The sequence below is a fragment of the Amblyraja radiata genome, chromosome 34 (assembly GCF_010909765.2).
Source record: "Amblyraja radiata isolate CabotCenter1 chromosome 34, sAmbRad1.1.pri, whole genome shotgun sequence".
In the NCBI taxonomy this organism is placed as follows: domain Eukaryota; kingdom Metazoa; phylum Chordata; class Chondrichthyes; order Rajiformes; family Rajidae; genus Amblyraja; species Amblyraja radiata.
Window position 1 is genome coordinate 7995037 of NC_045989.1, and position 27321 is coordinate 8022357.

The 27321-nt window shown below is 45.9% G+C and overlaps 1 protein-coding gene and 1 long non-coding RNA gene across 2 annotated transcripts in view; both read right to left on the bottom strand.

The window, feature by feature from the left end:
* slco3a1 (solute carrier organic anion transporter family member 3A1) overlaps positions 1-27321 on the bottom strand; it is a 192725-nt gene that overhangs the window by 122858 nt on the left and 42546 nt on the right. The gene's annotated exons all lie outside the window — the stretch shown is intronic.
* Positions 802-10633, bottom strand: LOC116991488. The gene is made up of 3 exons (XR_004416800.1): positions 10622-10633; positions 7414-7417; positions 802-913 (listed from the first exon to the last, which is right to left on the bottom strand). It is a non-coding gene; the product is annotated as an uncharacterized LOC116991488 (long non-coding RNA).

Consider the following 27321-nt stretch of genomic DNA (forward strand, 5'->3'; position numbering starts at 1 on the left):
TGCAAATTCCCCCCGCCAGGATATTGGTCCCCCTCGAGTTCAAGTGCAACCCGTCCTTTCTGTACAGGTCGCACCTTCCCCAAAAGAGGTCCCAATGATCCAGAAACTTGAATCCATACCCACTGCACCAGTCCCTCATCCACTCATTTATCCTCCACCTTGCTCCATTCCTTCACTGCATCTTTTCCCTCTACAACTCTCCGCATTCTTTGAAGACTGTCCTAATATATCCTTTTGTCGCACAGAATCTACATTTTGCTCGAAAACCCATTGAGAAGTGCCTTGTGTTGTCTTAAAATGTTAAAAATCCTAGTTAAATGCAAGTTGTTGCTAGTGCAAGTGTGTCAGCATGTATATGTATGTGTATATATATTTTTGCATGCTTTCATGTTTGTGTGTGTGTGTGTGTGCGTATGCGTATCTGTGTGTGTGTGTGTGTGTGTATGTGTATCTCTGTGTAAGTAAGTAAGTAAACTTTATTATATAGCGCATTTTAAGCCAATTTGCATTGACCCCAAAGCGCTTCACATAATTTAAATAATAATAAGTTCCATTGCAAACCATAGAAAAAGGTTCAGATGTGTGTGTGTGTGCGTGTGTGTATGTGTATCTGTGTGTGTGTGTGTGTGTGTGCGTGTGTGTGCGTGGATGTCATAGAGTGATACAGCGTGGAAACAGGCCCTTTAACCAACTTGCCCACACCGGCCAACATGTCCCAGCTGCACTAATCCCACCTGCCCACGTTTGGTCCATATCACTCCAAACCTGTCCTATCCATGTACCTGTCTAACTGTTTCATAAACATTGGTATAGTCCCTGCCTCAACTACCTCCACTGGCAGCTTGTTCCATGCATCCACTACCCTTTGTGTGAAAAAGTTACCCTTCAGATTCTGATTGAATCTTTTCTCCTTCTGATCTTTTGTCCTCTAGCCCTCGATTCACCTACTCTGGGCAAGAGATTCTGTGCGTCTACCTGATCGATTCTCTCATGATTTTACACATGTGTGTGTATTTTTGTCTGTGTGCATGTGTATGTGTATCTGTGTATGGGTTTGTGTGTGTGTGCGCGTGTGTGTGTGTGTGTGTGTGTGTGTGTGTGTGTGCGTGCGTGCGTGCGTGCGTGCGTGTGTGTGTGTGTGTGTGTGTGTGTGTGTGTGTGTGTGTGTGTGTGTGAATGTGTATCTGTATGGGTTTGTGTATGAGTATATGGGTGTGTGTGTGTGTGTGTGTGTGTATCTGTGTATGGGTTTGTGTGCGTGTGTCTGTGTCTGTGTATGGGTGTGTGTGCGAGCGTGTGTGTGTGTGTACGCGTGTATGTGTATCTGTATGGGTTTGTGTATGAGTATATGTGTATGGGTTTGTGTGTGTGTGCCCGCGTGTTTGCATGCATTTGATTGTGAGTGAGTGCTAACAAACGTGCCCAAAGCATTATTAACATCTATCCTTCACCAATTGAAGCTTCTAGCTTGAAATGGCCTCCATATAACTGCATCTTCACAGGGACATTAGCATTAGGAATTTTAAAAAGACTATACGAGATCTGAACCAGTTTCTTTTTAAGCTCTAGGGTCATTCATTAGTTTTTTTTCCTCTACAAATAGGGAGATATTACTCCTTCACTAATACTGAAAGTATTCTCATGGTAACTAATGGTTAGAAATGATTGAGAGCAGCATTAATTTCTTCCTCACTGTCATATCGGTAACACCAGTCCCGGAGGGTCCAATTTAACTCCAGGGAAAGAGGGAGAGAGATTGTAATTCAAAATACTGACTGCATAATCACAGCTCAATCCATATTGATTCATTCTGTTTCTGTGTTATTGACCATGGCCCCAAACAGAAAATGAGCAAATTTAAAAAGCAAATCAAGGTTTCAGTAATAAAAAAAGGATGAAAATATTCTACAAAAAAAACATATGGGATGATAAGGTGTGTAGGAGGAAAGGTCATAAACCTTCTCCTTCCACCTTCTGTTAATCATTGGAGACTTCTTTTTGATGTTGCCTTATCTAATTAAATGGAATCGGGGTTGTTCTGGGGAAGTAGCTAGGGTGCAATCCTTCACCCCGTGCCAATACCTGGAGTATTGTTCGCAATTCAAATCATCGAAGGTCAAAGTGTAATCACTGCACTGCGACCTTTCCAGCGATTTCTGTTTGACATCAGCGGTGATATAATGCAGGGCTGCGTCCTCAGAGTGATGCAGTTTACTAGCAACCTCCTTTTACTTGCGTCTAATTTATAATAAGGACGACTTTTGGATGCCCTGCTTTGTCACTCGTGGAATATTTGAAGAATCGGTGACCATTAAGCTCTGAATCGTCCGTCAGGAATATATTCTCATCACATGCAAGTGTGATTAATCATTGCGGGTCTGCAGATCCGACAGCTTTCTCAGCAGAATGGCTCACACCAGGAGATCCGTTCTTTTAAAAAAGTATCATTAACCACATCTTGGTTTTTAATGGGGTGGGTTGTTGCATTTGGATGTCATTCAGTCCCAGGTCGAACTCAGTTGCAACATATCGTTGAATGCGGAAAAGACTACAAAAAGTAGAAAACACTGCCCAGTCCATCATCGGCTCTGATCTCCCTTCCATCGAGGGGATTTATCGCAGTCGCTGCCTCAAAAAGGCTGGCAGCATCATCAAAGACCCACACCATCCTGGCCACACACTCATCTCCCCGCTATCTTCAGGTAGAAGGTACAGGAGCCTGAAGACTGCAACGACCAGGTTCAGGAATAGCTACTTCCCCACAGCCATCAGGCTATTAAACTCGGCTCGGACAAAACTCTGAACATTAATAGCCCATTATTGGTTTATTTACACTTTATCAGTTTATTTATTCATGTGTGTATATATTTATTCAATGGTATATGGACACACTGATCTGTTCTGTAATCAATGCCACTATGTTCTGTTGTGCTGAAGCAAAGCAAGAATTTCATTGTCCTATCAGGGACACATGACAATAAACTCTTGAATCTTGAATCTTAAATGAATTCCACGTTGCCCAATCCAACACGGTCAGGTCAGCTAGATGTATTGCAGAAACCAAGCGGCACAGTGGCTCAGCGGTAACGTTGCTGTCTGACAGCACCAGGGACGGGTTCGATCCGGACTGCATGGAGTTTGTACGTTCTCCCCATGACCTGTGGGGGTTTTCCCCGGGATCTCCCGTTTCCTCCCACACTCCAAAGACGTACAGGTTTCTAGGTTAATTGACAATATGATTGTAAATGGTCCCTCGTGTGTGTAGGATAGTCTTTGTGAACGGGGATCGTTGAACGCCGGATCCATGCCGTATCTCTAAACTAAACTAAACTGTACTAAAATGGAGCTGGCTTGATTTACAGGTGCTGATGTAACATTGCAGATTGGCAACACAAGGGAAGACCGGGAGGAGGATGCTTGGCTCCTTGTGCCTGCTCCTTCATTCAGTAAGATGTTTCATCCCTGCATCATCTTGTTGCAATGAATCTAAATGCCTTGATGGCCTTGATAGCCAAGAATCTAACCATCAGGGTCTTCCACAGCTGAATCTCCGCAACATAATATAGAGAAATCATTGACCTATCATCTCTGATAGTTGCGACCACTGCTGCAGATTTGTTGAAAGCCACGAGGCTTAAGTGTAAAAAAATCTTGTTAGACTTTGTACCTACTTTTTGGAAACCTTTCGAAGGAATTCAAAAGACAGGCGTGCACTAATGTTTTCATCTGTTGAAATTAGGCACAAATTATTGGTGCTTATATTTTCACGTAACTCATACTAAACTTCACCTGAAGCAATGAAATTGTAAAACATAACAATGCCTTAAGAATGGAATAAAAGACTTGAGTTGATTACTTTTTCATTATTGATTTAAAATCTACAGAAACACAACTAAAATAGTTTTAAAATAACTAAAGTAGGCAACATCTGTGGGAAGAGAAACTGTGGGGCAGCACAGTGGTACTGTTGCTAGAGCTTCTGCCTCACAGCACCAGCAACCCAGGTTCGATCCTGACTTTGTGTGCTGCCTGTGTGGAGTTTGTACGTTCTCCATGAGACTGTGGGTTTCCTCCAGGTGCTCTGGATTCCTCCCCATCCCAAAGATGGGTGAGTTTGTAGGTTAATTGGGCCGCTGTAAAATTGTGTAGGGAGTAGATGAGAAAGTGGGATGACATCGAACTAGAGTGAACGGATGGGCGGTGTGGATTCGAAGGGCTGAAGGGCCTGTTCCCATGCTATAATTTTCATCAATCAATGTTTCAGACCTAAGACTCTTTGTCAGAACGGGTAAAGGGTCTCGGACCTGACTGTTCACCTTGTTTCTCTTTCCATTGGTGTTGCCTCAACTGCTGAATGTATTTTGCATTCTCTGTTTTAATTTCAAATTTCCACCATCAGTGTTTCTTTATATTTTCATTTATTGAGGCAACGCTGAAAGCATTTAAACCCCAATTAAAGTGCTGTTCCAAAACTGAGGTCCCCAAAAGATGGGGAATCACTTATCAACCTGTGCAAACCATGGACTGATATATGCAGCAGGTGTACCATTGGGTCAATTGAAAGTTAATATCTGAAAATAGAAAAATTCACAGATTAAATGTGTGGAAAGGAACTGCAGATGCTGGTAGATACCGAAGATAGACACAGAGTGGTGGAGTAACTCAGCGGGTCAGGCAGCATCTCTGGAGAAAAGGAATAGATGATGTTTCGGATTGGGACCCTTCTTCAGACTGAGGGGAGAGAACAGGAAAGGGCCCAATTAGTTTTTTCCCGAGCTTTTCCTACCACCAGTTCTCTCCCCTCTACTTTCAATCTGAAAAAAGGTCCTGCTCCGAATCGTCACCCATCCTTTTTCTCCAGAGATGCTCGACTGATCGAGACCCACTCATTTACTGCAGAACTTAGTGTCTATCTTCAGAATTTGCTGATTGTTGGGTGTTAGACAATAGACAATAGGTGCAGGAGTAGGTCATTCGGCCCTTCGAGCCAGCAATACCATTCAATGTGATCATGGCTGATCATCCAGTTTATCGTCATAAGAAGCCTTCATGACATGCAGGAGATCACTAACCAAGTTGAAGATAGTTTGAATCTTTATTTTAGTTTAGAGGTACAGAAATAGACCTTTTGGCCCACTGAGTTTGCACCGACCAGCAGTCCCCGCACATTAACACTATTCTACACCCACTAGGGACAATTTTTATATTTATACCAATGATTTTCCTACTTACATCAGGGAGCAAAAGTGTTGAGGTGAAGGTGGACTTCATAGACAGGTGGATATAGGCGCAGATTTATGCCATTTGGCCCATCAAGTCTGTTCCGCCATTCGATCATGGCTGATCTATTTTTCCTTCTCATCCCCATTCTCCTGCTTTCTCCCCATAACCTTTCAGGCCCTTATTAATCGAGCACCTATGAACCTCTGAATCTATATTTTATATTTATACCCAGCCAATTAACCTACAAACCTGTACGTCTTTGGAGTGTGGAAGGAATTCAGAGTTCTCGGAGAAAAACCCATGCACGTCACGGGAAGAACGTGCAAACTCCGTACAGACAGCACCTGTAGTCAGGATCGAACCTGGGTCTTTGGCGCTGTAAGGCAGCAACTTTACTGCTGTGCCACCATGCCGTCCCTATTTTTGTTTATTTTACTTACACTGAAAACGACACCAAACAGTCCAGCACTCAACATGTTAAGTGGGTATTAGTGAAAAACTCAGAGACTCGCTGTGTTTCTTCAGTAAAGGTCTTTCCCATGAAATAGGGCAGGGACCTTAAATATTATTGGCCGATAAGGAGTGCACCTCTAGTTAATCTATAATCAAAGTGATTTATTTTACTTTGAAGGGATTTATCTTACAGGAAATAATATCTTAGGTTCAACATCAAATATGGGCATTTAATGAAGAGGTCTCATCCAGAAAGCTTTCAAGTGGTCAAAGAGGCAGTGACCTTGTAACAAGACACATTCAATAACGCAAGAGAAAATAACTTTCCATTCATGCTGTGATTAAAACATATCTTTAAAAAGCAACAATGTCGTTTAAATGCCTTTCTGAGTTAATCCAATTGATGTGTTGGGTTTTATTGGCGTATAGTGCTTTACAAAAATATCAGTTATCAGTGTTACAACTGTGCAATAGGCTTATAAATGCAATTGAGTGTAAACAGACTGTTTCGCTCAGATAGGAATGTTGCCTAAATTGCCTTCTAGTGTAAGTCAGAGATACAAAGCATGGGTGAGAGGAACAAAGAGCAGGGACGTGGAGAGGAGAGAGGAAAAGTCAGAGATAAGGGTCGGCACGATGGAGCAGCAGTAGAGTTGTTGCCTCACGGCTCCCGACACCCGGGTTTGATCTTGACTAAGGGTGCTGTCTGTACGGAGTTTGTACTTTTTCTTGCTGTGACCACGTGGGTTTTCTCCAGGTGCTCCGGTTTCCTCCAACTTTCCAAAGGCGCACAGGTTTGGAGGTCAATTGGCTTCGGTAAAAATTGCAAATTGTCCCTCGTGTGTTGGATAGTGCTAGTGTACAGGGTGATTGCTGGTCGGCGTGGACTCGGTGGGCCGAAGGGCCTGTTTCCCAGCCGTATCTCCAAAGTCTGAAGAAAGACGGGAAAAGGGAGAGGAGCGAGGAGAACAAGGTAGAGAGAGAAAAAAATAAAAAAGAGAGATGGGTAAGAGAGAGAGAGAGAGAGAAAGCTGGGTGGAGGGAGGGAAGGGTACAGGGAAGGGAGAGAGGACCAGGAATGGGGTGGAGATTCAGAGGTTCATAGGTGCTCGATTAATAAGGGCCTCAAAGGTTATAGAAACATAGAAACATAGAAATTAGGTGCAGGAGTAGGCCATTCGGCACTTCGAGCCTGCACCGCCATTCAATATGATCATGGCTGATCATCCAACTCAGTATCCCGTACCTGCCTTCTCTCCATACCCTCTGATCCCCTTAGCCACAAGGGCCACATCTAACTCCCTCTTAAATATAGCCAATGAACTGGCCTCGACTACCCTATGTGGCAGAGAGTTCCAGAGATTCACCACTCTCTGTGTGAAAAAAGTTCTTCTCATCTCGGTTTTAAAGGATTTCCCCCTTATCCTTAAGCTGTGACCCCTTGTCCTGGACTTCCCCAACATCGGGAGCAATCTTCCTGCATCTAGCCTGTCCAACCCCTTAAGAATTTTATGTTTCTATAAGATCCCCTCTCAATCTCCTAAATTCTAGAGAGTATAAACCAAGTCTATCCAGTCTTTCTTCATAAGACAGTCCTGACATCCCAGGAATCAGTCTGGTGAACCTTCTCTGCACTCCCTCTATGGCAATAATGTCCTTCCTCAGATTTGGAGACCAAAACTGTACGCAATACTCCAGGTGTGGTCTCACCAAGACCCTGTACAACTGCAGTAGAACCTCCCTGCTCCTATACTCAAATCCTTTTGCTATGAAAGCTAACATACCATTCGCTTTCTTCACTGCCTGCTGCACCTGCATGCCTACTTTCAATGACTGGTATACCATGACACCCAGGTCTCGCTGCATCTCCCCTTTTCCAAGTCGGCCACCATTTAGATAATAGTCTGCTTTCCTGTCTTTGCCACCAAAATGGATAACCTCACATTTATCCACATTATACTGCATCTGCCAAACATTTGCCCACTCACCCAGCAGTCTCCTAGCATCCTCCTCACAGCTAACACTGCCCCCCAGCTTAGTGTCATCCGCAAACTTGGAGATATTGCCTTCAATTCCCTCATCCAGATCATTAATATATATTGTAAATAGCTGGGGTCCCAGCACTGAGCCTTGCGGTACCCCACTAGTCACTGCCTGCCATTGTGAAAAGGACCCGTTTACTCCTACTCTTTGCTTCCTGTTTGCCAGCCAGTTCTCTATCCACATCAATACTGAACCCCCAATGCCGTGTGCTTTAAGTTTGTATACTAATCTCTTATGTGGGACCTTGTCGAAAGCCTTCTGGAAGTCCAGATACACCACATCCACTGGTTCTCCCCTATCCACGCTACTAGTTACATCCTCGAAAAATTCTATAAGATTCGTCAGACATGATTTACCTTTTGTAAATCCATGCTGACTTTGGCCAATGATTTCACCACTTTCCAAATGTGCTGCTATCCCATCTTTAATAACTGACTCTAGCAGTTTCCCCACTACCGATGTTAGACTAACTGGTCTGTAATTCCCCGTTTTCTCTCTCCCTCCCTTCTTAAAAAGTGGGGTTACGTTTGCTACCCGCCAATCCTCAGGAACTACTCCAGAATCTAAAGAGTTTTGAAAGATTATTACTAATGCATCCACTATTTCTGGAGCTACTTCCTTAAGTGCTCTGGGATGCAGCCTATCTGGCCCTGGGGATTTATCGGCCTTTAATCCATTCAATTTACCCAACACCACTTCCCGGCTAACCTGGATTTCACTCAATTCCTCCAACTCCTGTGACCCGCGGTCCCCTGCTATTTCCGGTAGATTATTTATGTCTTCCTTAATGAAGACGGAACCAAAGTAGTTATTCAATTGGTCCGCCATATCCTTGTTCCCCATGATCAACTCACCTGTTTCTGACTGCAAGGGACCTACATTTGTTTTAACTAATCTCTTTCTTTTCACATATCTATAAAAACTTTGCAGTCAGTTTTTATGTTCCCTGCCAGTTTTCTTTCATAATCTATTTTTCCTTTCCTAATTAAGCCCTTTGTCCTCCTCTGCTGGTCTCTGAATTTCTCCCAGTCCTCCGGTATGCTGCTTTTTCTGGCTAATTTGTACGCATCATCCTTCGCTTTGATACTATCCCTGATTTCCCTTGTTTTCCACGGATGTACTACCTTCCCTGATTTATTCTTTTGCCAAACTGGGATGAACAATTTTTGTAATTCATCCATGCAGTCTTTAAATGTCTTCCATTGCATATCCACCGTCAACCCTTTTAGAATTAATTGCCAGTCAATCTTGGCCAATTCACGTCTCATACCCTCAAAGTTACCTTTCTTTAAGTTCAGAACCATTGTTTCTGAATTAACAATGTCACTCTCCATCCTAATGAAGAACTCAACCATATTATGGTCACTCTTGCCCAAGGGGGCACGTACAACAAGACTGCTAACTAACCCTTCCTCATTACTCAATACCCAGTCTAAAATAGCCTGCTCTCTCGTTGGTTCCTCTACATGTTGATTTAGATAACTATCCCGCATACATTCCAAGAAATCCTCTTCCTCAGCACCCCTGCCAATTTGATTCACCCAATCTATATGTAGATTGAAGTCACCCATTATAACGGTTTTGCCTTTGTCGCACGCATTTCTAATTTCCTGTTTGATACCATCTCCAACTTCACTACTACTGTTAGGTGGCCTGTACACAACACCCACCAGCGTTTTCAGCCCCTTAGTGTTTCGCAGCTCTACCCATACCGATTCCACATCCTCCAAACTAATGTCCTTCCTTTCCATTGCGTTAATCTCCTCTGTAACCAGCAACGCTACCCCACCTCCTTTTCCTTTCTCTCTATCCCTCCTGAATATTGAATATCCCTGGATGTTCAGCTCCCAGCCTTGGTCACCCTGGAGCCATGTCTCCGTGATCCCAACTATATCATAGTCATTAATAGCTATCTGCACATTCAACTCATCCACCTTATTACGAATGCTCCTTGCATTGAGACACAAAGCCTTCAGGCTTGTTTTTACAACACTCTTACCCCTTATACAATTATGTTGAAAAGTGGCCCTTTTTGATTTTTGCCCTGGTTTTGTCTGCCTGGGGGAGAAAACAGGAGAATGGGGTTGAGAAGGAAAAATAGATCAGCCATGATCGAATGGCGGAACAGACTTGATGGTCCAAATGGCATAAATCTGCTCCTATATCCACCTGTCTATGAAGTCCACCTTCAGCTCAACACTTTTGCTCCCTGATGTGAGGAGGAAAATCATGGGTGGTAATAGTTAACAATCCTCCAGTCTCCGCTACATACTAGGATGGCACGGTGGTGCAGCGGTAGAGTTGCTGCCTTACAGCGCCAGAGACCCGGGTTTAATCCTGACTACAGGTGCTGTCTGCATGGATTTTTGCACGTTCTCCCCGTGACTGCGTGTGATTTCTCCAGGCTCTCCTGTTTCCTCCCACACTCCAAAGGCGCACAGGTTTGTAGGTCAATTGGCTAGGGTAAAAATTGTAAATTGTCCCTCGTGTGTAGTGTGCGCTAGTGTATGGGGATCGCTGGTCTGTGCGGACTTGGTGAGCCGAAGGGCCTGTCTCCGCACTGTATCTCCAAAACGAAAAACATACATCCTGTAGGATCTATTAAAAGACACCCCACTCTTCCCTCACCCATAAGGCAAGTTACTGTGGACCGATCAACACAGGGGGAATGGGCAACACAGATCAGAGTGTGGACAGTAGAATTGCTTGCAAGTCGTTACATTGCAGGTACTCATTGCTTATATGGATGATATAAAGAACATGCCAGCTACAGAATAATAACTCAAGCTCTTAAAACCACTCCAAAGGAATTAAAATGACTGAACCTTTAGGAATGCTCTTGAAACGCTATTTCCCCATTCAAAATACTATTGATCTCCCTCTGAACCTTGCTGACCTAGACTTGAACCTTTGTAAGCATGACTTCAATCTCCCAGGAGTTTGTCGAGTGATTAGAAGCATGGAGCAGACAGATGAGAATACTGATTATTAAGCCTCCCACTCTCCTCTCCACACAGCCCTTCTCTCCAGAGATGCTGCCTGTCCCGCTGAGGTACTCTGGCATTTTGTGTCTATCTTTGGTTTAAACCAGCATCCTTCATACACACACCCAGCCCTTCCCGAACAGCAGAGGCAATGGCAATTGACTGGTTTCCCGGGTGCAGTCACCTGCAAGTGTGTGAAGGGTTTCTGCAAAGTAAAGGGCCTGTCCCACTTTCACAACCTAATTCACAACCTTTTTTACTCGTGGACATTTTTCAACATGCTAGAAAAACGCCCCGACCTACTTGATGCCACGAGTACCTACGACTAGCATCATGACCTACCTACGGCCTCCTACGACCTAGTGACGACCATGCTGCGAGTATGAGTCAAGGGCAAACTCAGCAGAGGTCGTGAATTAGGTCGTTAAAGTGGGACAGACCCTTAACTATAATGAATGTGATAGCTTGCATTTTAATGGTTTCGAGACTCTCAACATATATTTACAAACTCTCATTAGATCGGAGAACAATCAAAGGACATTTGCATTATTTTCACCCCATTACATGAATCTGAAACTGCATTTCAGTGTAGATTACAAAATTCACCGAGGTTCATTTACATTAGGATATGAGAGTGTTTGTTCATTTTTATCACGTTGGTAGTTCTGCACTGGTTTTCCCTGAAGATACGATGTAACTCACCAGAGTGCCTTCGAGATGGCTCATTCTTCAGAACCCCTTGCCTTTCTAATCTCCTCGTGGTACCACTTAACAATCTTTCCCAGCCGCAGTAGAATAAAGGGGAGGCCATTTAAGACTGAGGTGAGAAAAAACTTTTTCACCCAGAGAGTTGTGAATTTGTGGAATTCCCTGCCACAGAGGACAGTGGAGGCCAAGTCACTGGATGGATTTAAGAGAGAGTTAGATAGAGCTCTAGGGGCTAGTGGAATCAAGGGGTATGGGGGGAAGGCAGGCACGGGTTATTGATTGGGGACGATCATCCATGATCACAATGAATGGAAGGGCCGAATGGCCTCCTCCTGTACCTATTTTCTATGTTTCTATGTTTCTATGTCTTTAGCCAGAGGGTGGTGAATCCGTGGAATTTATTGCCACTGAAGGCTGTGGAGGCCAAGTCAAAGGTGGAGATTGACAGATGTTTGATTAGTACGGGTGTCAGGGGTTATGGGGAGAAGGCAGGAGTGCGGGGTTGAGAAGGAAAGGTAGATCAGCCATGATTGAATGGCGGAGTAGACTTGATGGGCCGAATGTCCTCATTCTGCTCCTAGAACTAATAAACTTATGAGGCCAATGCATGGAGCCAGTTCAAATTGTGATTAAGAACTGACCTATTCCTCTACCACATGCCAATTCACTTAAGTCTGAACCCACACCAGTTGGTTATCACCCTGTCACACCAATCAATAATAGCTGACAATCAGGTTTGATCAATATTCTGCTAAGTTGAGAAGACACATAACTTGGAAACAGGCACAGCAACTCACCGGGTATATGATGATCATGCAGCACCTATTTACTCTAATCCTGCTTTATTCTCCCCACATTCCCATTGTGTACCATTCACCTGCACAAGAGAGGGCTATTTACAGTGACCAATTAACATGTGGGAGGAACCTCATGCATCAAAAGGAGAACATGCAAACTCCACTCAGACAAGGTCAGGATGGAATCCGTGTCACTGGAGCTGAGAGGCAGCAGTTGTACCGTTAGAACTTGGAGATACACTGTGAAACAGGCCCTTCGGCCCACCAAATACGCACCGACCAACCCCGTACACTAATACTATCATACAATTTACAGAAGCCAATTAACCTACAATCCTCTACGTTTTTGGAGTGTGGGAGGAAACCGGAGCACCCGGAGCAAACCCACGTGGTCACAGGAAGAATGCACAAACTCAGAATAGGCAGCACCCGTACTCAGGATGGAACCTGGGTTTCTGGAGCTGTACGGCACCAACTCTACCGCTGCACCACCTTTGCACCGCTGTGTTGACCTGTTGCATCAAAATACTGAAGCAACATTTCCTTCTGCCTCTGATGTACAATTGGCAGTTTTGATTTTTCCATACTGTAAGGTTGGACTGACTTTTCAAACTTGCTTAGACAGAGCACACTGATCTGACCACTCACAACGTAGTGTGTCACTGTGTTACAGGACCTGTGGGCATAGCTGTGTGACACTGTGTAACACCATAACACTGTCTAAAGGGCCTGTCCTAAAGATTTTGTACATCCCAAATGCTGGGGCGCCGCCCGTGACCGCGCGCCACTGCCTACGTCACCACGCACCATGCGCGCATCATGTGTTGTGACGCGTAAATGATGTTGCGTAAATTACACGCAAATGACACCCAAGTGGGACAGGCCCTTAACTTTGTGGTACACGACCAGTGGATGCAGCCCTGTCACTGTGTAACACTGAGGTACGGGGCTGGTGGACAGAACTGTCTCCATCTAACACGGGGGTACAGGACCAGTGGGCACAAGGCTGTTACTGCAACACTGTGGCATACCAACTTGCCACTGGCTTATGCTGTGTTACAGAATTGGAAGGCTATGGATCCATCACAGTAAAAGTTCATGTCATAGGAGCAGAATTGGGTTATTCGGCCCATCGGGTGTAAATCCACTAATATCGTGGGCCACACTGCTCCTCCACTGCTCCTCCACTGCTCCATACACTGCGCCCTCATGACCACTGTCAACTCCAGTGATCATTCCACCTTGTGATTGACGCCAATGTCACCCATCAGACAGAGAAGGCAAGACCACAATGTACATCAGCCCCATCCAAAATCTTCTTGAGTCTCTGATGTACAGTGGGCAGTTTTGATTTTTCCGTGATGTAGATTGATGTCGTGTTTGCCAGACCCAAACCCAACGCATTTACCAGGGTCCTGGAGGAACAGATTGAGAGGTTGGGAATCTAATGGAAAGTGGAGTTGATACAGAAGATCATGTCAATTGCAATCTGAGTGAATGGCAGAGCAGGCTTGAGGGGCTGGGTGAGTCATGACTACTCCTGTTTCTTGTCTTCTTGCATAAATCCACTCAGTGCCCCACAGACACTTGGTAAATTGTACCACAGCAAACAACGCACGCGGTAAATCTGATTGCTCTTCCTGATGAGTACGTTAGTGAGCTGGAAGCTTTGAAGAGTAATAAACCACACAAATTAAATGGATTAGGTATTGGCCCATCGGCTGATATAAAGTGGCATTTCATGCTGATGTCTGCATGAATCCTTTACATCTATCCACTGTCTTCTTGGCAGTTTTACGCACATGCACAAGATGATGGCACCACACCGACGGCCACGGTGGTGCAGCGGTAGAGTTGCTGCTTTACAGCACTTGCAGCGCCGGAGACCTGTATTCAATCCCGACTACAGGTGCTGTCTGTACGGAGTTTGCACGTTCTCCCCGTGACGGCGAGGGTTTTCTCTGAGATCTTCGGTTTCCTCCCACACTCCAAAGACGTACAGGTTTGTAGGTAAATTGGTTTGGTGTAAGTGTAAATTGTCCCTAGTGTATGTAGGAGAGTGTTAATGTGCGGGGATCGCTGGTCGGTGCAGACTCGGTGGGCCGAAGGACCTGTTTCCACGCTAAAATATCACTAAAATAAACTAAACTAAACAGACGACTCTCAGATATTTAGTAGAGGCATCTTTCCATTTGCAGATGAAGCCATTTTGGAGTGAAGCCTCTCTGACAATGGTCAGCGATGTTTTCTATGTCTGATCGGACTCTGCTGGCTTTACCTTGCGCTAAACGTTATTCCCTTATCATGTGTATGAAGGTGATCATGACAGAAGCCTGCTCGTGGCGATCCCCGGAAACGACGACACGATGCACTCTGTGATGCGTCTGGCGACCTATTCTGTCATCATGTTGGATGTCGACAGAAGCCAAAAGCGAGCTACACGTCGTCTGACACGCGAGCGAATGAACGATGTGTGTGAAGCAACTGCAGATGCTGGTTTACACCGAAGATGGACACAAAAAGCTGGAGTAACTCAGCGAGACAGGCACCATTTCTGGAGAGAAGGAATAGGTGACGTTTCGGGTTGAGACCCTTATCATGCATTATCGAGACCCTTATCATTTACACTGTAAATAGCTCTATGTAATCATGTGTTGTCTTTCTGCTGACTGGATTGCGCACAACTAAAACTTTTTACTGTACCTAGGTACACGTGACAATAAACAAAACTGTATCTGTAGCGGTAACTATTTGGAATTGCAGCAAAGTTATGAGGGATATGAAATGGTATTGAAATCGAGGATTCAATGACACTTTTTTGTCACGTACCTAGGTGCAGTGAGATGCTTCGCTTTGCATACAACCCGGTAAAATCACCCAGGCAGTACGCAAGGGTCCCCACAATTTGGCGCTGACAAAGATACAATAGTTTGCCGAACCATTGTTGCCATGTGGCCGCATGTGGCAACAGACCCCTCCCCCGCCGGGTCCCTCTTCATTCTCGACAGCCCGCGGACGAGGACCAAAACCCATGGAAGAGGGAGAAGGAAGAGATGAACCAAGAGGGTGTGTAGATATTGGAACCATAGCCAGAAAAGCCTTGATGGATTAGAGGACAGGTCTTTCAAGTTCGCAAAGGAAATGTTCTGAAGCAGGACCTCAGTTGAAAGAAATTTAGCAGCAGAATCTTTCACAAAACCTTTTTATTTCCCACATGGAGAAAAATTAAGACCATAAGACATAGAAGCAGAATCGGGCCATTTGGCCCATCGAGTCTACTCCGCCATTTGATCATGGCTGATCTGTTCTTCCCTCTCAACCCCATTCTTCTCGTAATTTTTGACCCCTTACTAATCAAGAACCTATCAATATCAGTATTTAAAAATACTCAATGACTTGGCCTCCACAGCCATCCGTGGCAATGAATTCCGCAGATTCACCACCTTGGCTCTTTGTTGTACAGGGACCAGGCTCTGGAGATCTCTGCATGGTTCTAGCTTGCAGGGTGATGGGGAAAGGGGAGGGAATAGCTTAGGTATTGTTCTACTGGGAGATAACGTGGATGTTTCAATGGTCTCCTTGGTTCCATACCTATTCTATTCCAATTCTGTACTATCCAGAGGCTGCAGCGAATCGTCCGATCAGCTGAGAAGGTTATTGGCTGCAACATTCCCCCCATTGACTAACTGTACACTGCAAGGGCCAGGAAGCGAGTGGATAAGATCATTTCTGACCCCTCTCCCCCTGGCCATAAATTCTTTGAAGCTTCTCTCTGGAAAGCGACTCCGGACTGCCAAAGCCGCCACAGCCCGACAAAAAAACTGCTTTTTTTCCACGAGCAGTAGCTCTACTCAACAGCCAAAAGTCTGTAGCCTCCTTTTGCTCTGGTATTTTATTTCATTCACATGTTTAAACTATAATGTTTTATTCTTAATGTTTTAATGTTTTATCTTTTATTCTTAATTGTTTATGGTAGGTCGTGTTGTTACTTGCGAGCGGAGCACCAAGGCAAATTCCTTGTATGTGTACGTACTTGGCCAATAAACTTATTCATTCATTCATTCATTCAAATCTCCTCTAAACACTCACCCATGGGAACTTGAGGTTTAAATTTCCCACCACTGTGACTCAGTTAGTGACTAATGCCCCTGTCCCACTTAGGAAACCTGAACGGAAACCTCTGGAGACTTTGCGCCCCACCCAAGGTTTCTGTGCGTTTCCCAGAGGTTCCTGGAGGTTCTCCTTAACTGCTTCCACTACCTGCAACCTCCGGCAACCACCTGCAACCTCCGGGAACCGCACGGAAACCTTGGGTGGGGCGCAAAGTCTCCAGAGGTTTCCGTTCAGGTTTCCTAAGTGGGACAGGGGCATAAGTAACCCTTGGTATTGCCCGACTACAGCAGTAAAGATGTTTAGCCAAAGTATGTCAATGTTTTTACCAGTGAGTGGGGATTTTGGAGCCTGGCTGACAAAGAGAGATTCACAGCAGGGTGATAATAACACAGCACAACTCTACACACCAAAGGTTAACCATGTGGAGGAGTTTTGGTCAATATGATTCAAGGAAGGAATTGATAGCTTTTCAATCTCAAGGAAGGCTAATGGGCCAGGAGGGAAATTGGGATTGTGTACGTAGATCAGCTAATGCAGTCAGGTGGGAAGCCCACAGTGTGTAGGAAGGAACTGGAGATGCTGGTTTACGCTGAAGATAGACACAAAATGCTGGAGTAACTCAGCGGGACAGGCAGCATCTCTGGAGAGAAGGAATGGGTGATGTTTCGGGTCGAGACCCGAAGAGTCACCCATTCCTTCCCTCCAGAGAAGCTGCCTGTCCCGCTGAGTTACTCCAGAATTTTGGGTCTATCTTCGAAAAAGGCCACAGTACTGAGTGTGGGCAGTTCTAGATCACAACAGGGATGAGGCATGGCAGGTGAGATATTGGAGAAGGCAGCCAATGCAGGTTGCACTGTTCCATTCTGAACAAATCTTATTTGGCATCTTAATCTATCGCGTAAACACTGTCATGAACTGATCTCTATCTGTGGTCATCAAAATAATCGATTAACTCAGAATCATTAAACCTCTCCGTGACCAAGACAGACCACGTTTACCACTAGCTGGGTAGTTCACAGTCACGGATGAGGTTCATGACAATGCCACTGCGCTGATGCCCAAGGAGCAGAACAGCTAACAAAAGGCACAAAGTGCTGGAGCAACTCAGCGAGTCAGGCAGTATCCTTAGAGAACATGGATAGGCGACGCTTCCTCAGACTGGTTCTGCTTCTGAGCAGAATAGCTTTACAGCATATGATTTTGTACAAAGTGGACTTTATTAGGAGGCAATCTAGAGGTTTGAATTGAATTGAATTGTATTGTATTGTATTGTATTGTATTGTATTGTATTGTATTGTATTGTATTGTATTGTATTGAACTAAGAAAGCGACACTGTTTTGTTGAAGATGATGGTTTATTTCCATCTCCTGAGGGGATCTCGGTTCTACTCCATCTCCGTTCATCTGCTGCTGAAACTTCACGCTTATCTTTGCTCTCAGTAGACTGAACAATAGTCCCACACTCTTGGCTACCTCTCGAAGTCTCTCTGTGAACCGGATCAGCCAATTTCTCCCTACTAACATCTAGCACAGCTGGTCCTCACCCTTCTCCTTCGACTCCTCCCATTTCCTCCACATCAAAGGCGGTGAAATGGGCACACACATGGGCCCCAGCTATGCCTGTCTATTTATAGGTTACGTCGAACAATCCCTGTTCCAGGCGTACACTGGCCCTATCCCCGAACTCTACTCTTTCTCCGTTACGTTGACGACTGCTTCGGTGCTACCTCCTGCACCCATGCAGAACTATTATTTAATATCTTCGGTTTAAACCAGTATCTGCAGTTCCTTGCAACACATCAAACTCAGCTGCCCTGTCTTAATTTTAATTTAGTTTAGATTAGAGATACAGCGTGGAAACAGGCCCTTTGGCCCACTGTATCCGTGCTGACCGACGATCTCCCATAGAATAGTTCTATATTCTAGAAACATAGAAGCATAGAAAATAGGTGCCGGAGTAGGCCATTCAGCCCTTTGGGCCAGCACCGCCATTCAATAAGATCATGGCTGATCTTCAAAAATCAGTGTCCCGTTCCGGCATTTCCCCCCATATCCCTTAGCCCTAAGAGCTAAATCTAAATCTCTCTAGAATTCCACAGATTCACAACTCTCTGGATTCTCCCAATTTCACATCCTATAAACTAGTGGTCATTTACTGAAGCCAATTAACCTGCATACCTGTACATCGTTGGAGTGTGGGAAGAAACCAGAGAACCCGGAGAAAACCCACGCAGTCACGGAGAAAACGTACAAACTCCGTACAGACAGCATCAGTCTGAAGAAAGGTCTCGACCCGAAAAGTCAACCCTTCCTTCTCTCCAGAGATGCTGCCTGTCTCGCTGAGTTACTCCAGCATTGTGCCTACACTGGAACTACAGGGATGGGAACAGCGTTGTGTAGTCGGGTACTGGGAGTCAGATTTGCAGAGGGGTAACGGTTTCACTGTCTAATTGTCATTAGTGAGACATTACGGGTTTTGCAGCAGCTTTCTCTGTCCTTTTCTTGCAGATTTATTGAACAGGAGAGATTTACGCAGACTGCAGGGTTGGCTGATATCATTAGCAATAACCAGCAGGTGAACATATCTACTATCCACCATGTGTTCATTGCAGACTCAGTACGCTGGTTACAGGCTCACGGTTAAGAAATTACATTCTAAACTCCTATAATATGATTGCATATCTTAACAGTGCACGGGACAGAATGAGAGCCCCCGCCCGATGTGTGGTATCTTTTACGTTTGGCGCCCTCCCCATTGATCCATCTGGTAGGCTTGGCAGTGCGTTCAGTTGTCGTTTGCAATCACATCAGTTGTCAGGGAGAGCACTTCACATAGTGTGTTGCCAACTTGAGCACAGAGAGGGAAGGACAGTGGATAAAGCAAGCTTCGGGTCAAATATAGCACCCTCCCCACTGCAGGGCTGCCAACACTGGGTGAGAATTGGGAGTGAGAAATTGCGAGAGACCAAGCCCAAGGGAGTGCAGCGATCGAGGTGGGGAGGGAGGCTGTGGGAGGGGGGTGTCCCCCTCCCATTGGTACGGAGATTTTGCATTTTTCAGCTTGAAATTGTGCAATCTGGGGCATACTGCAGCGAGTCATTTAACTTACACTTGAATGCAATATTTATGCTTTAAATTGGATTAGCTATGAATAGCTATATCCTAGTGGCGGCGCGGCTCTGGCTGCAGCGGCTCTCCGGCAGTCCTGTTTGTTTTGTGTTTTTTGCGTTGTTTATTTTCGTTTTGGTTAGTCTAGTTTTGGTTTTTAGTTTGTGTTTTTTGGGGGGGGGGGGGTTGAAACGGGGCTTGCTGTCTCTCCCTGCGGGGGAATGCGACTTTTTTTGTCATATTCCCCTTCTCTGCCTCCGTCTGCGCTGAGGCCTAATGGCGGAGCTGGCGACCTCGAGGCTCAGGAGGCAGAGCCACCAGGACGTCGCACTGAGCTCGCTCCCGTGAGGACGGCCCGACTCGGGGCTGGAAACAGGGCTTTCGTGAGGGGCGTGGCGGGCCGGCCCGAGGGAAGGAACGTGTGCTCCCGTCGGAGAGTGGCCGAGGCTCGGGGAGGTACGGTCTTCCAAGCCAGAGGAGAGGAGAGGGCCAGGTCGGGCGGCGGCCAGAGAGGGAGAAGGGGCCCGGTCGGGGCGGCACAGCCGAGGGAGAAGAGCGAGCAGGGGCGGGGGCCAGACGAGGGAGGAGCGGAGCCCAGTCGGGCGGCAGGCAAGCCCGAGGGAGGAGCGGCGCCGGTCGGGGCGGCAGCACGAGGGGGAGCGGCGCCCGGTCAGGCGGCCAGCCCCGGAGGAGGAGCGGCGCCCCAGTCGGGGCGCCCAGCCCGAGGGAGGAGCGGCGCCAAGTCGGGGCGGCCTGGCGCGAGGGAGGAGCGGAGCACAGGTCGGGGCGGCTGGCCCGAGGGAGGAGCGGCGGCCTGGCGCGAGGCTGAGACGGTGGCAGTACTCACGTGAGGGCGATCCGGCTCGGGGCTGGAACGATGCTCCGGGGGCTGGGACGGCAGTTCTGGTGGCGGTGGCCTGAGACCGGGGTTCGGCCGCGGGCCAGCGGCTGCGTCAGCAGGTCTGGTGAGCGGCAGCTACGACCACCCCGGGCCGCGGTGTTTGAGCCGCGGGACAGGTTTTAACATCGCCCGGGGGGTATCGCCTCAGCGCAGAAGGAGAAGAGGAGGGAAGAGACTGGAGACCTAAGACTTTTGCCTCCATCACAGTGAGGAGATGTTGGGTGGACTCACTGTGGTGGATGTTAATATGTGTTTATTGTTGTTTTTTATTGTATTGTATTGTATGTATGACTGCTTCAATTTCGTTCAGACTTCGGTCTGGATGACAATAAAAGGCTATCTATCTATAAGGTTAGGCTAAATTACATTCCTAATTCCATTCCACAGTAGAGCCAGGCTTTGATCAACAGGTGCAGCACATGAATGATCTTAGTTATTCATGTATGGAAATCAGATTATAATGAAGCACTTGGCCCGTGTTGACCAACCTGGCTCTCACTTCACACCTGGTACTACTCCTGACCCTGACGCAGTTGCATTCATTCCCTCATTCCTGACCCTGAGTCCAGCCTTACACCTGGCCCCCTATTCTACCCTGATCATAGCTGCTTACCTGCTTAGGTTCCCAGTGCTGAACACTCCCCTGGTCCCAGCTTTGACTGCACACCTGTTACTATTCCAGACCTTGACTCTGGATGCACACTTGGCCTTGCTCCTAGCCCCTCTTCACTGACAATATATCTGGCCCACACATAAAGCCCCATATCTAATCCCCTGGAATTAACCTATTACGTTCAAGTCCACAGATGCTTATCTAATACGGTAATCTTTTATGGGGCACTTCACAGACCAAATATTGTGTAACAAAATTTGCTACATCCATTGGCTTCCTTGTTATCTAACATGCTAGTTACTTTGTCAAAGAAGTCATCAATTGGTTGAACACGATTTCACATCCATAAAATTATACTCACTCAGCTGTATAAATATTCTGTTCCATTTCCTTCATTTTACTAATAAACTGTCCTGAAGTCATTTTTACCCTCAATATTTTCAGTAATTTGCTGTCTTCCTCTCAGCTGGGACTTTTCCAAAATGCAAAGTACAATAACTATATATTTAAGCAATAATATTCTATTTAATGTGATCTTGAGAGTACATAATATTTTCTGTGGTATTCATAGCACAATAATGATAAAAAGATCTTTGTTTTGATTGCACCTACCAACATGTATACATTGTCTTGGTGAGACCACACCTGGAGTATTGCGTACAGTTTTGGTCTCCAAATCTGAGGAAGGACATTATTGCCATAGAGGGAGTGCAGAGAAGGTTCACCAGACTGATTCCTGGGATGTCAGGACTGTCTTATGAAGAAAGACTGGATAGACTTGGTTTATACTCTCTAGAATTTAGGAGATTGAGAGGGGATCTTATAGAAACTTACAAAATTCTAAAGGGGTTGGACAGGCTAGATGCAGGAAGATTGCTCCCGATGTTGGGGAAGTCCAGGACAAGGGGTCACAGCTTAAGGATAAGGGGGAAATCCTTTAAAACCGAGATGAGAAGAACATTTTTCACACAGAGAGTGGTGAATCTCTCGAACTCCCTGCCACAGAGGGTAGTCGAGGCCAGTTCATTGGCTATATTTAAAAGGGAGTTAGATGTGGCCCTTGTGGCTAAGGGGATCATAGGGTATGGAGAGAAGGCAGGTACGGGATACAGAGTTGGATGATCAGCCATGATCATATTGAATGGCGGTGCAGGCTCGGAGGGCCGAATGGCCTACTCCTGCACCTAATTTCTATGTTTCTATGTTTCTATTATATTACTGTTAATATGTACCGAGGGCAAATTTTTGTTCCAATGCTCCCCATTCCCAATTACTTTTACATTGAAGTGATTGAAATCCAAGTGAAGTTTAAATGGCATCAGAAAAATAAAACCTCCGGAATGGATGATATTCATTACGTGGTTGGCTGAAGTCAGTATCAGCACAATTACTATATTAAACTTTGAATCTTCAGATGTCCTAGTTCAAGCTAAAACTAAAGACAAATAATAACCTCCTCACACATTTCCCTGCAAGTATCTCTGCCACTCCTTTAAAATATGCCCCTTCTTTGAACAAGCTCTTAAACATTGCATCTGAATCAGTTTCTATCCGAGTACACTCCTTGAAGATGTTCATCTACGTGTTCAATTAATAAAATAATGAGATTCAGGACATTTTTATTCAACCTGTCAAAGGAATTTGGAGAGAGGGGGTTTAGAAATAGCCAGTGAGGTAAACAAACATAATAGTTGAGTGGCAAATGACAATAGTGCTACCTTCCCAATATTTAACTGAAGGAAATAATGGGTTATCGGGGCTGTATGTTGTGACAGACATCCTGACACCTTGCATGTCATTTTAATATTACACTTATCCCATCCCCCTGGATATTCCGGAATAATAAATTAAGGTTTTGTCAACTAATTACAAATCAGGCTAATTACAATCAATAACATTAGCCAACTCCGAAACACGAAGCGCTGAGCATTGGGATCCAGATATCATGGACAACTGGCCTCAGCTCCCCGCTCACATCTGGCAGTGCTCTCCGTCTGAACCAGAGGCCACGGAGTGTTTTTGCAAGTGGGGGTGCTGGGCGACCACTGGCCTTGGGGGTACCCGGCGAGGGTGGAGTGACCGAGTGGGGGAAGGGTGTGGGAGGAGGGTGCCCCCCTCCCACGGTAGGGACTTTTGATGTATTAAAATCATGTTTTAGTGCATTGTAGCAGTATGATTTCAATGTTTTTTGTTAGAAGTATTTTTAAGAGGTAACTTTTTAAGGGGTAACTTTTTCCACACAAAGGGTGGTGGGTGTATGGAACAAGCTGCCAGAGGAGGTACTTGAGGCAGGGACTATTCCAACATTTGAGAAACAGTTAGACTGATACATGGATAGGACAGGTTTGGAGGGATATGGACCAAAAGCAGGTAGTGTAGCTGGGACATGTTGGCGGGTGTGGGCAAGTTGGGCCGAAGGGCCTGTTTTCACACTGTATCACTCTATGACTACATTAAACCTACACATGCACGAATGCTTCAAAATCAAGTGGTCGAGTTTTATTGCCATATACTCAAGCATTTAAACATAGAAAATAGGTGCAGGAATGGGCCATTCGGCCCTTCGAGCCAGCCCTGCCATTCAATATGATCAGGGCTGTTCATCTAAAATCAGTACCTCTTTCCTGTTTTTTCCCCATATACCTTGATTTCGTTAGCCCCAAGAGCTAAATGTAACTCTCTCTTGAAAACATCTAGTTAATTGGCCTGCACTGCCTTCTGTGGCAGAGAATTTCACAGATTCACAACTTTCTGGGTGAAGAAAGTTTGTCCTCATCTCAGTCCTAAATGGCCTACCCCTTATTCTTAAGGTGTGTGACCCCTGGTTCTGAACTTCCCCAACATCAGGAACATTTTTCCTGCAGTTACAGTAAGTGAAAATCTAGCAGGCAAGCAGGATGCTTTCTACAACCACCCCCATTTGAAGGCCACTATCTTCCACTGCTTCTACGCAGTGCTTGGTACCTACTTCCAGCAGCCACTGGTTGTCCTCCAGGATGCACTGAGCCACAGCCAGGTCCATGCCGGTCACCTGGGCGAATTCGGCACAGAGGCTCACACGGCAGCGGTGCAATGCTTCCGACGAATGCCTGGGACTCTTGCACTGAGGCTGCTCCATGGCCGGAGCTGCAGCAAGCGACTCGCAAGTCCGGCAAACACTCGCCAGCCCCGCTCCCCATCTGCACCAGCCCCCGCCACTGCTTCTGCTTCCATCCCTCCCTCCGCCCCGGGAGTTAATCACAGAATATCTCACGACAGAGCGTGAGAAATTCTGTGATCAGTGTGAGAGCGTGAGAATTTGGTGAAATGCGTGATTCTCACGCTCAATGCGTGAGAGTTGGCAGCTCTGCCACTGTACAGGAGTAGATTTTGAAAGGCCTGCATTGGTTTAGTTTAGAGATACAGCATGAAAACAGGCCCTTCAGCCCACCGAGTCCACACCGACCAGCGATCCCTGCACACCAACATTATCCTACACACACTAGGGGCAAGTTACATTTACACTAAGCCAATTAACCTACAGACCTGCACGTCTTTGGAGTGTGGGAGGAAACCGGAGCACCCGAGGAAAACCCACGCAGGTCACGTGGAGACGATACAATCTCTGTACAGATAAGAACAGTAGCCAGGATCGAAAGTGGGTCTCTGGCGCTGTAAGGCAGCGACTATACCGCTGCGCCACCTCCTGTGAAACCAACCAAAGTTGGTTTGCTTTGGGCCTGTGAAACAAATAGGTTAGGGAGGTGCAGTTGGCCTTTGAGCTTCTGGGGGTTGACAACTGTTGGCCGGGGCTCCCACTCCCGCTCACGATTGCGATTGCGATACCTCACTGCATCAGCCGGGAGCAGAACCGACGGTTGACAAGTCTGCAGGCACGTGGGTCGAGGAATACAACAGTGCAGCAGCTGTTTCTCAGGATAGACACAAAAAGCTGGAATAACTCAGCTGGCCAGGCAGCATCTCTGGAGAGAAGGAATGGGTGATGTTTCGGGTCGAGACCCATCTTCAGACCCGAACTCGAAACGTCACCCATTCCTTCTCTACAGAGATGCTGCCTGACCCGCTGAGTTACTCCAGCTTTGTGTGCCGATCTTTGTTTTAAACCAGCATCTGCAGTTCCTTCCTGCACTTGTGTTTCTCAGGTGCAGTCTCAGTGCATTGACATGCAGTGCTACAGCTGGGACACAAGGTCCATTGACCACCCTTCATAACGCTGAAGGCCTCTTTCCCAAGCCTGATGCAGGGTCTAAATCCTTTGCTGATATACAGTGCTGGAGGAACTCAGCAGGTCGAGTTGGCCAGCATGGTTGAGATGGGCAGAAGGGCCTGTTTCCGTGCTACATGATTCTCTCACTCAATGATCTCTGCCACTTTATCTCCTTATTCACCATAAAATGTTACAGCCTCAACGGAAACTTATTAAATCATTTAGACACACAATCTGATATCAAAGCTCTATTCCGCAGCTGGCTACCTACAGAAGCTGACTGTGAGTCAGGTTATCAGTAATCATGTGGCGTGTGGAGTTCTGTGGGAATGACTGATGAATTTTGATACCAGTTCGCAGACGTTCTACCAGAAGCTGAACGAATCACTTCCCAAATCTTTGACTTTCCTGCGGGGGTGATGCAAATCACAGCGCTGAGCCCCAGCGCAAATGAAACAGTGCCTTGGCTTCATTCTCCTCAACCTCCGATATCTCCTGTTTCTTTTCAGTTTTGGTTTAGTTTAGTTTAAATATACAGTGTGTAAACAGGCCATTCGGCACAGCGAGTCCACATCACGCACTTACACACTGTCCTGCACACTCTAAGGACAATTTACAATTATAACAAGCCAATTAACCTACAAACCTGTATGTCTTTGGGACATAGGAGGAAACCGGAGGTCCCTGAACAAACCCACGTAGGTCACGTGGAGAACGTACAAACTCTGCACAGGCAGCACTCGTAGTCAGGTTCGAACCCGGGTCTCTGGCGCTATAAGGCAGCAACTCTTATACGCCACATGTCACCCCATATGTAGATCAAAATGGGTCTCCTGCCCGGTAGGACATGATTGACCCACATGGTCTTTACAACAACCTGATGCTTTCATGAACTGGGACAATCCTTTCTCAAGTAAAGTACATATTTAATTATTTGAGTGTAAACTCTCCCCTATGGCTATGCTGGATTACAAGCTCATAACACATCCAGCTTCTAGTTCAGTCATTTAACCACGATGGCACAGCGGTAGAGATGTTGTCTTACAGCGCCAGAGACCCGGGTTCGATCCTGACTACGGGTGCTGTCTGTGTGGAAAATGCATGTTCTCCCTGTGACCTGTCTGGGTTTTTTTTTACAAGGTCTTCAGTTTCCTCGCACACTCCAAAGACGTTCAGGTTTGTAGGTAAATTGGCTTGGTGTAAATGTAAATAGTAAGATTAAACGAGAACTTACCAGTTTGAAGTTTGATCTGTATTTTATGAGGAGTTATGATGAGGGATTACGTGAAGAACCCGCACAGTGCGCAGGCGCGGCATACTTCCAAGCAGCGGTGTGGAATCACAGATAGACACAGTTATTTGAAGTAAACATAGTAAAGATAAGGAGACATCAATTTATTAGTTTGATCCATATAATGAGGGTGGGAGCGGAGGGCACGTAATCCCTCATCGTAACTCCTCATAAAATACAGATCAAACTTCAAACTGGTAAGTTCTCGTTTAATCTTACTATTTTACTTCGGAGTCACGTGAGTGACTACGTGAAGATTTCAAAGCTCTGTGATTTCAAACCGTGTAACAGTTTCATTTCACTCACTGCCGAAGTTCTTGAGGGAGGAAGTGTTATCGTAATCAACCAATGAGCTATTTGTAGAAAAACACAATGGTATTTTTTAAACAATAACAACAAAGAATTAAATTGCTCCCCTGGGCTTAAATTAAATATTTGCAGTTCGTAATTCTTTACTGCAAATAAACCAGGTTTTGCCAACGGCTTATTATAAAATTTCTGAACGGTCTTTTCCCCTCCCCCCACCATCCTGCTGTAGCCAGGATGTGGTCTATAGGCATGTCCATTCTTTAGCCGTCGACATGGATGCTGCCCTGGTGGAATAAAATTTGTACATGTTAGTGTTTATCCCAGCAGTTTCTAGCACCTGCTTGAGCCATCTCGCAATGGTTTGGCTCATCACCCGACCATAAGGTTTTTGTGACTGACCCACAAGGCTTTTCATCTCCCTCGAATATTTTGGTTGTGTCTATGTAGGATAGTAGGTGGGTCATGGCACATAACCGTGGTTCTGGTGGTAAGCCATGACTGGATTAGGTGTTCCTGGTCTGCTCTGTTTGATCAGTCGCTGGATAACGACAGATCTGGTCTGGAGCTGTGA